This window comes from Tinamus guttatus, unplaced genomic scaffold (genome assembly GCF_059628265.1).
Source record: "Tinamus guttatus ecotype Peru unplaced genomic scaffold, ASM5962826v1 Tinamus_guttatus_pri_ptg000443l, whole genome shotgun sequence".
NCBI lineage: Eukaryota > Metazoa > Chordata > Aves > Tinamiformes > Tinamidae > Tinamus > Tinamus guttatus.
The window spans coordinates 549,768-559,189 of record NW_028288977.1 but is presented as its reverse complement, the minus strand read 5'-3'; positions in this window follow the sequence as shown (position 1 = coordinate 559,189).

The window sequence follows — 9,422 nt, the reverse complement described above, 5'->3', positions numbered from 1 at the left end:
AAAACTATTCACTGAAATAGCTTGAAAAACCTCTTTGGGAAAAGAGTTCATCTTTTTCATATGATCCAAATCAAGGATTTCACTTAGCTAGTGGCAAACACTCAGTTCTGACTGTCAACTTTCAGATCGTCTCCTTAGAGACAAAGCTTGTGCTCTGAGAGATGTTGCCCGTGCCATAGGGAAGGAAGAAAGGGATAAAGACTTGGAACAACTTTGTGAAGAAATTAGAGTCTAGTGAGAAAAGAGGTGTGTATTCCAACCCTCGGGATTTGAAGACTTGCCTCAGTATTTGTAAGTAGAAACATGAGACCAACTTTTTTGCTGTCCATTCTTCATTGCAAGGCTGCAGCTCTTCACAGGATGTGCCATCTCACTACGAGGTGATACCACAGCAGCCCTCTGTTTCTGGATGTAATAAACAAGATAACAAGTGTAACGAAAGAATAGAGATGCCAGTGATGCCTGGAGCCTGCACTACACCACTGTCTAATGGCGAGTTGCTTTTTCTTTTTAGATGTTTTTTTTCTTTTTTTCTCCCCCACCAAGAGGCTTTCTGGGTGATATTGCTAATGCCATTGATATCCTTCTTGTGACAAGGTTTCTGCCAGTGGAAACTTGGCCAAGGATTTCACCTGTCTGTTTTGTGCAATATTCTGTAAATAGAAAGAAGGGTGGGGTTTTTTGTTTTCCTTTGTGGAAGGCATAAGGACAAAGACTGTTTTAAACAGGTTATCTGAATCATAAAAGTTTACTGAGAATTTTCTTTATCCTTCAGTTACTTGCTTGAAACGGTCTCTTTTTAACTCTTCCCAACATTTGCTCAGCTTTTGATCTTTACAGGTTTTATAAGAGATTTGAAGAAGAGCTTTTCTCCAAAGGCTTTTTTGCTATTCATCTGTATTAGTTCATGTAATGAGACAGTAAGCGACTTTACCCAGTAGGGAGACAATAGGACTGCAAAGCAAGGCTAAAGTAGGAATTTTCTGGGCTTAAAAGCTTCAAATTTAGTTTAAAGTCTTGAATAAATTTAAAAATCTAACAGCAAAGTGACCACTAACTTGCGACCCTTCGTTTAGACCTACATGTGTAGTGAGATTTGACAGTACTTTCAGTTCTTTGTTTTACTTGACATACAAGGAAGATAAGAGCAGGTTTTAAAGGAGGAGCTGTTTTGCTTATATTTTAGGTGGGTTTTTTCTAATATCTTATTGCAGTTCCGTCCAAAAGAAAACGCAAAAGGAACAATTGCACTTCCAGTGGTGAAACAAAGAGGAGAAAGATTTTGCAGTGGAGTAAAGTGAATAGAAGCAGAGAAGACCAAGAGGAAATAGACAGTGGTGGAGAAGAGTTCCTGGAAAACGGTGTTTCTAGCATGCACCAGACAGAAGGTGAGTTCATATGAGGTTCTCGTGTGGAAGAAAGCCACAATAGTCTTCCACGATGACAGACAAATGTCTATGAAAATAAACATGAGACAGAAAACAAGAGATTTTTCCTCTGCAACTAAATCTGACTCTGAAAAGAGCCCAGTTTTCTCACAATTCAGGGCTAAGAAATGGAAATGAGACTTTGTATTCCTAAAATACAGAAAGTTTCCAAGAGAGTGATTCAAAAGGTAAGTGAAAGGTCCAGCAGACCAGTTAGCTCCATTTTGTTGTTGAGGGGTTTACATTAGCCTCCTTTAATTTCATTCTATTATTTCTTCACAAATCACTGCACTGTGTTGCTTCCATTAAGATTCTGTCCCTCTGATTATGCCACCAAACTAATTTTTCTTAAGCTGCTGCTCTTCTGATCCTGAAATCAGTTTTGTAATTCTATCTTCTGGCAAACCAACAATCATTTTCTTTCTTTTATGGCACGTGCATCTTTCTGATAAGGAGCAGCTTGGGATAAGGAGCTGTAACTCGGCCTGTGTAGACTTAGTCACGATGTGGCAGAGATGACTCGCATCCTAATGCTTGTTTCAAATGGGAGATGGGTTTTCTTAACATTTGACTTCCTTAAGTAGGCACTGCTGTAATGGCAACGTTTGACTATTGCTTTTTTCTCCTCTCCACCCTGGGCTTTTCACTCCCACTGCTTTTTGATCTTGGTTCCTACTTTTTATGGAGGAGAAAGTAGAAGGCAAGTATTTCTCAGTGAACAAATAACAGAGAACCGTAGAGAAAGATTGGATGCCACTTGTGGGATAGCTGATGGGATAGCCATGGTCCAGAAAAAGAGAAATCATGACTTAAGAAAATGTTTTCATTCCAGAGACTTACATGCGTCATGAGAGTCTGGCCGGACGTCATAAGAGTCTGGTGGGAATTCCTGAGGAGCCGGATCCCCCCGTTGTGGTAGATTACAGCAAGCTTGTGGTATGTCTGTTTTCAGTTTTCTTTAGAACAAGGTAGGGAACTTTCTCCCCTCACTGCTGTGAGGGAAGTGGAGCTTGATGGGCAGTTGTGGGCACTATTTCCACTTGCCTGGTTGCTGTGTGTGGCTCCACTCCGACAGCCTCACTCCACGCACAGCTCCTGGACAGTGTTGGCAGTCAGTTGTGCTGTGATGGGACTGTTTAGCTCCTGAAGCCTTCAAGAGCTTTTGCAGAAGGTCTCGTGCTATTTTCAACTCGTGTTGTCTCCATTTTGTTTTCAGCATCTGCTGGATTCTGTCACTAAGCGGACAAGGACCTTCAACATCTTTTACCTGGAAAAAATATACGCTCTGCTCAGCCAGTGCATTTACCAGCACCGGAACAATTATGACAAAACTAAACTCAATATGGTAAATTTTATATATGTTTTCTAATGGTTATATATAGTATTCTGTCATGGTTACACAGTCTGCATGCCCTCTGGATATCATGCTTATTTCATATTCATTTCTTTAGTGCTTAGCTGTCATGTTATAAGACTTACTCACTTCCGCCTGGAAGACATTTACCCACATTGCAAAACCATTGTTATATTTGGTATAACTGTTTTCAGTTTCAGCAGGAAAAAGAGATTGGACTTGAAGACAATGGTTCCACCCACCCAACTCCTTCAAAGCAATTAACCTTGGAGGCTGTGGATAGCTGTTCTTGCTCTTTTTTTTTTTTCTCCTGTTTTTCTCCCCTTAGGCATAGGGGGACCATGAAAGGAGGGTGCTCTTCTCAGTCTGTTACTTCCTCTTTCTCCTCCTCCTACAAGCAGGCAAACATTTAAAAATGTCTTCAGGAGGCATCCACCGCCCAAGCCGGGCAATCCCAGTGTTGATTTGGTTTAGATATGCTGGAAATGGAGTCTTCAGATCCAAAGAAGCCATGAGGCCACTCGTCCCTGAGGCGCCTGTGTGTGAGAACAGATACAATTCTTGGTCCCTCTGCAGTTTACCTTGAAAAGAAAGAGCCTCTTTGCTTAGGCACTGGTGTCTCCATCTCTTCCCTCACATCTGATTGATTGAGAGGTAGAACGGACACTCTGTTCTCACTGTGCAAGAATGAGGATATTTTGGATTCAGGGAGGTCACGCCTGACAGACGTTCCCTTCTCACCTGGTATAATGTCACATACTAGCTTGAGAAGGGAAAATATTTATGTTATCCCAGCACCTGTGGGCTTCTGGAACTTAACATTGGAATGCTCAAATTAAATGTGCCTGGATTTCTTTGCTTCCTGACTTTTTCTTTAGCTCTAAGTACAGTTCTCTCTTCTGAGTGCACTGGGCAAGTAGCAAAGGTAAATTAATTATGGAGCATCCACCAAGTAGCTTTCTCAGCTTTTAGCTGTGGTTGCTCAGGGAGGATCTCTTCCTAACTGTTGAAACAACTGTTGCTCCAGGCTCTGTATCCTCTACTCTTTTGGACACATAGGGATGTCTCTGAAGCTACAGAGAACAGAGAAGCATTGTGATGCTTTTAGCACATGATATAGCTAAATATCACCAACAGGGGAATGTATTTACAGATGCTTTAACTTTGTGTGAAGAAAGAAACTATCAGGTTCTTAAACTTTTATTTGTGCTTATTGATAATTTGTCTTTTCTTTATTATCAGGAAATGAAGAAAATCATTAGGAACTTCTACTGTGCTTCATAATGTGATCTTCAGGACACTTCTTTATTTAAAATAAAATTTTAATTGCATTCTCTTGTTAGCTGTGTATAGTTCAGTAAAGAGTACTTCTAAATATATTACATACATACAGATATGGATGTATAAGGCATATATGTATATAAAATATATATAAAACAAATTAAGATATATTTTATAACTGTATTATAATTATATATATTACATATTTTAATAGATATAAGTATATAAAATATATATAAAACAAGTCTTAAGATATGTTTTATATACATCCATATTTAAAAAACAATTTTTTTTATTGTTTGAATTGTTTTAGTAAAAACCTATTTTAAGTAAAACAGGATGAAGGAGGTCTAGATGGGTGGCTTTGAAGTTTTGGTCTGTCGGGATGGCTGAAAGATTGTGTTAAGCAACTATTGAGTGTTGGTATTGCACTATTAATTTGTTTACTCATATTAATCTGCTTTTGTAAGGTAGCTTCGCGTGCTGTATCTCGTATTGGCTTTACGATTATAAAAACAAATGGGAACCAGAAATCACAACCAGAAATCAGATTGCGAGATGGAAGTAAAAGGGAGTTGAAAAGGTCAGTTTGTACTGTGCACTTTTGGTGAACCTTGGTTGGGTCATTCCGAAGAAGCTTGGTAACACGCAGCACCAAGACTCAGGCCAGCCAATCAATTCCTGCTACGCCAATGAATGTATCCAATCGCTGACTGCATTAGTTGCTGTTGTTATGTGTAGTTCCTATATAAACTGTTGCTGTGCTGTGGAGTCACCTGTATCTCAAATTGAGTGTTCTGATGATTTCCCCAAACCCGTTTACCGCACCACACAACGGCCCTCTCGTGACCACACAATGCACGACATCACAATGGATGACCTCACAATGGGCCTCTGGAGACCACACAATGGACAACCTAACAATGGGCGACTTAACAATGGGCCTCCCGTGGCCTCACAATGGACGACCTAACAATGGACAACCTCCCAATGGACGACCTCACAATGGGCCTCTTGTGACTTCACAATAGAAGACCTCACAATGGGCATCCCGTGACCTCACAATGCACGACGTCACAATAGGCCTCTCGTAACCTCACAATGCACGACCTCACAATGGATGACGTCACAATGGAACATGCCACAATGGGCCTCTCGTGACCTCACAATGGACGACCTCACAATGGACGATCTTACAGTGGGCCTCTCATATCCTCACAATGCACGACCTCACAATGGATGACCGAAAAATAGACACCCTCACAATGGGCGTCTCGTGACTTCACAATGGATGACCTCACAATGGACAACCTCACAATGGGCCTCTGTTGACCTCACAATGGACGACATCACAATGGATGACCTCACAATGGACGACCTCAGCATGGGCCTCTCGTGACCTCACCATGCACAAACTCACAGTGGATGACCGCACAATGGAAACCTCAAAATGGGTTTCTGCTGACCTCACAATGGACAACCACACAATGCACGACATCACAATTGGCCTCTCGTGACCTCACAATGAATGACCTCACAATGGATGACCTCACAATGGGCCTCTCATAAACTGACAATGCACGAGATCACAATGGATGACGTCACAATGCACGACCTCACAATGCGTCTCTCATGACCTCAGAATGTACGACCTCACAATGGGAGTCTCGTGACCTCACAATGGATGACGTCACAATGGATGACCTCACAATGATCCTCTCGTGACCTCACAATGGATGACCTCACAATGGATGACCTCAAAATGGGCCTCTCGTGACCTCACAATGGACGACATCACAATGGGCCTCTCATGACGTCCAAATGCACGACCTCACAATGGATGACCTCACAATGGACGACCTCACAATGGATGACCTCACAATGGATGACCTCACAATGGATGACCTCACAATGCACAACCTCAAAATGGGCCTCTCGTGACCTCACAATGGACGACCTCACAATGGGCCCCTCGTGACCTGACAATGCACAACCTCACAATGGATGACCTCACAACGGACGACCTCACAATGGACGTCCTCACAATGGATGACCTCACAATGGACGACCTCACAATGGGCCTCTGGTGACCTCACAATGTACGACATCACAATGGACGACGTAACAATTGGCCTCTCGTGACCTCACCATGCACGAACTCACAGTGGATGACCGCAGAATGGACAACCTCAAAATGGGTTTCTGCTCACCTCACAATGGACGACCACACAATGCACGACATCACAATTGGCCTCTCGTGACCTCACAATGGATGACCTCACAATGGATGACCTCACAATGGGCCTCTCATGACCTGACAATGCATGAGATCACAGTGGATGACGTCACAATGCACGACCTCACAATGCGTCTCTCATGACCTCACAATGTACGACCTCACAATGGGAATCTCGTGACCTCACAATGGATGACCTCACAATGGATGACCTCACAATGGATGACCTCAAAATGGGCCTCTCGTGACCTCACAATGGACGACCTCACAATGGGCCTCTCATGACGTCACAATGCATGACCTCACAATGGATGACCTTACAATGGACGACCACACAATGGACCTCTTGTGATATCAAAACGGACGACCTCACAATGGATGACCTCACAATGGGCCTTTCATGACCTCACAATGTACGACCTCACAATGGATGACGTCACAATGGACGACATCAAAATGGGCCTCCCACTACATCACAATGGATGACCTCACAATGGATGACCTCACAACGGACGACCTCACAATGGACGACCTCACAATGGATGCCCTCACAATGGACGACCTCACAATGGGCGTCTCGTGACCTCACAACGGATGACCTCACAATGGACGACCTCACAATGGGCCTCTCATAACCTCACAATGCACAACCTCACAATGGATGACCTCACAATGGACAACCTCACAATGGGCGTCTCGTGACCTGACAATGGATGACCTCACAATGGATGACCTCACAATGGGCCTTTCATGACCTCACAATGGATGACCTCACAATGCACGACCTCAAAATGGGCCTCTCATAACCTCACAATGCACGACCTCACAGTGGATGACCTCACAATGGACAACCTCACAATGGGCGTCTCGTGACCTCACAATGGATGACCTCACAATGGATGACCTCACAATGGGCCTTTCATGACCTCACAATGGATGACCTCACAATTGATGACCTCAAAATGGGTATCTTCTGACCTCACAGTGGATGACATCACAATGGGCCTTTCATGACCTCACAATGGATGACCGCACAATGCACGCCCTCAAAATGGGCCTCTTGTGACCTCACAATGGAAGACCTCACCATGGAAGACCTCACAATGGGCCTCTCATAACCTCACAATGCACGACCTCACAATGGACGACCACACAATGGACGACATCAAAATTGGCCTCTCGTGACCTCACAGTGGATGACCTCACAAGGGATGACCTCACAATGGACAACCTCACAATGGGCGTCTCGTGACCTCACAATGGATGACCTCACAATGGACAACCTCAAAATGGGTTTCTGCTGACCTCACAACGGACGACATCACAATATATGACCTCACAATGGAGAACCTCACAATGGGCTTCTCGTGACCTCACAATGCACGAACTCACAGTGGATGACCGCACAATGGAAAACCTCAAAATGGGTTTCTGCTGACCTCACAATGGACGACCACACAATGCACGACATCACAATTGGCCTCTCGTGACCTCACAATGAATGACCTCACAATGGATGACCTCAAAATGGGCCTCTCATAACCTGACAATGCACGAGATCACAATGGATGACGTCACAATGCACGACCTCACAATGCGTCTCTCATGACCTCACAATGTACGACCTCACAATGGGAGTCTCGTGACCTCACAATGGATGACCTCACAATGGATGACCTCAAAATGATCCTCTCATGACCTCACAATGGATGACCTCACAATGGATGACCTCACAATGGGGCTTTCATGACCTGACAATGGATGACCTCACAATGCACGACCTCCAAATGGGCCTCCTGTGACTTCACAATGGACGACCTCACAATGAGCCCCTCGTGATCTGACAATGCACGACCTCACAATGGATGACCTCATAATGGACGACCTCACAATGGGTCCCTCGTGACATCACAATTCAGGACCTCACAATGGATGACCTCACAATGGGCCTCTCATAACGTCACAATGCACGACCTCACAATGGGCCTCTCGTGACTTCACAATGGGCCTCTCATAAACTGACAATTCACAAGATCACAATGGATGACGTCACAATGCACGACCTCACAATGCGTCTCTCATGACCACACAATGTACGACCTCACAATGGGAGTCTCGTGACCTCACAATGGATGACCTCACAATGGACGATGTCACAATGGGCCTCTTGTGACTTCACAATGGACGACATCACAATGGACGACCTCACAATGGGCCTCTCATAACCTCACAATGCACGACCTCAGAATGGATGACCTCAGAATGGACAACCTCACAATATGCCTCCGCTGACCTCACAATGGACGACCTCACAATGGGCCTCTCGTGACCTAAAAATGCACGACCTCACAGTGGATGACCTCACAATGGACAACCTCAAAATGGGTTTCTGCTGACCTCACAACGGACGACATCACAATATATGACCTCACAATGGACAACCTCACAATTGGCTTCTCGTGACCTCACAATGCACGAACTCACAGTGGATGACCGCACAATGGAAAACCTCAAAATGGGTTTCTGCTGACCTCACAATGGACGACCACACAATGCACGACATCACAATTGGCCTCTCGTGACCTCACAATGGGTGACCTCACAATAGGCCTCTCATAACCTGACAATGCACGAAATCACAATGGATGACCTCACAATGCACGACCTCACAATGGGTCTCTCATGACGGCACAATGGATGACATCAAAATGGACGACCTCACAATGTACGACATCACAATGGGAGTCTCGTGACCTCACAATGGATGACCTGACAATGGATGACCTCACAATGGGCCTTTCATACCTCACAATGGACGACCTCACAATGGGCGCCTCGTGATCTCACAATGCACGACCTCACAATGGATGACCTCACAATGGACGACCTTCACAATCGGTCTCTCATGACCTCACAATGCACGACCTCACAATGGATGACCTCAAAATGGACAACCTCACAATGGGCCTCTAGTGACCGCACAACGGATGACATCACAATGGAAGACATCACAATGGATGACCTCACAATGGGCCTCTCGTGACCTCACAGTTCATGACTTCACAATGGACGACCTCACAATGGGCCTCTCATGACCTCACAATGGACGACCCCACAATGGATG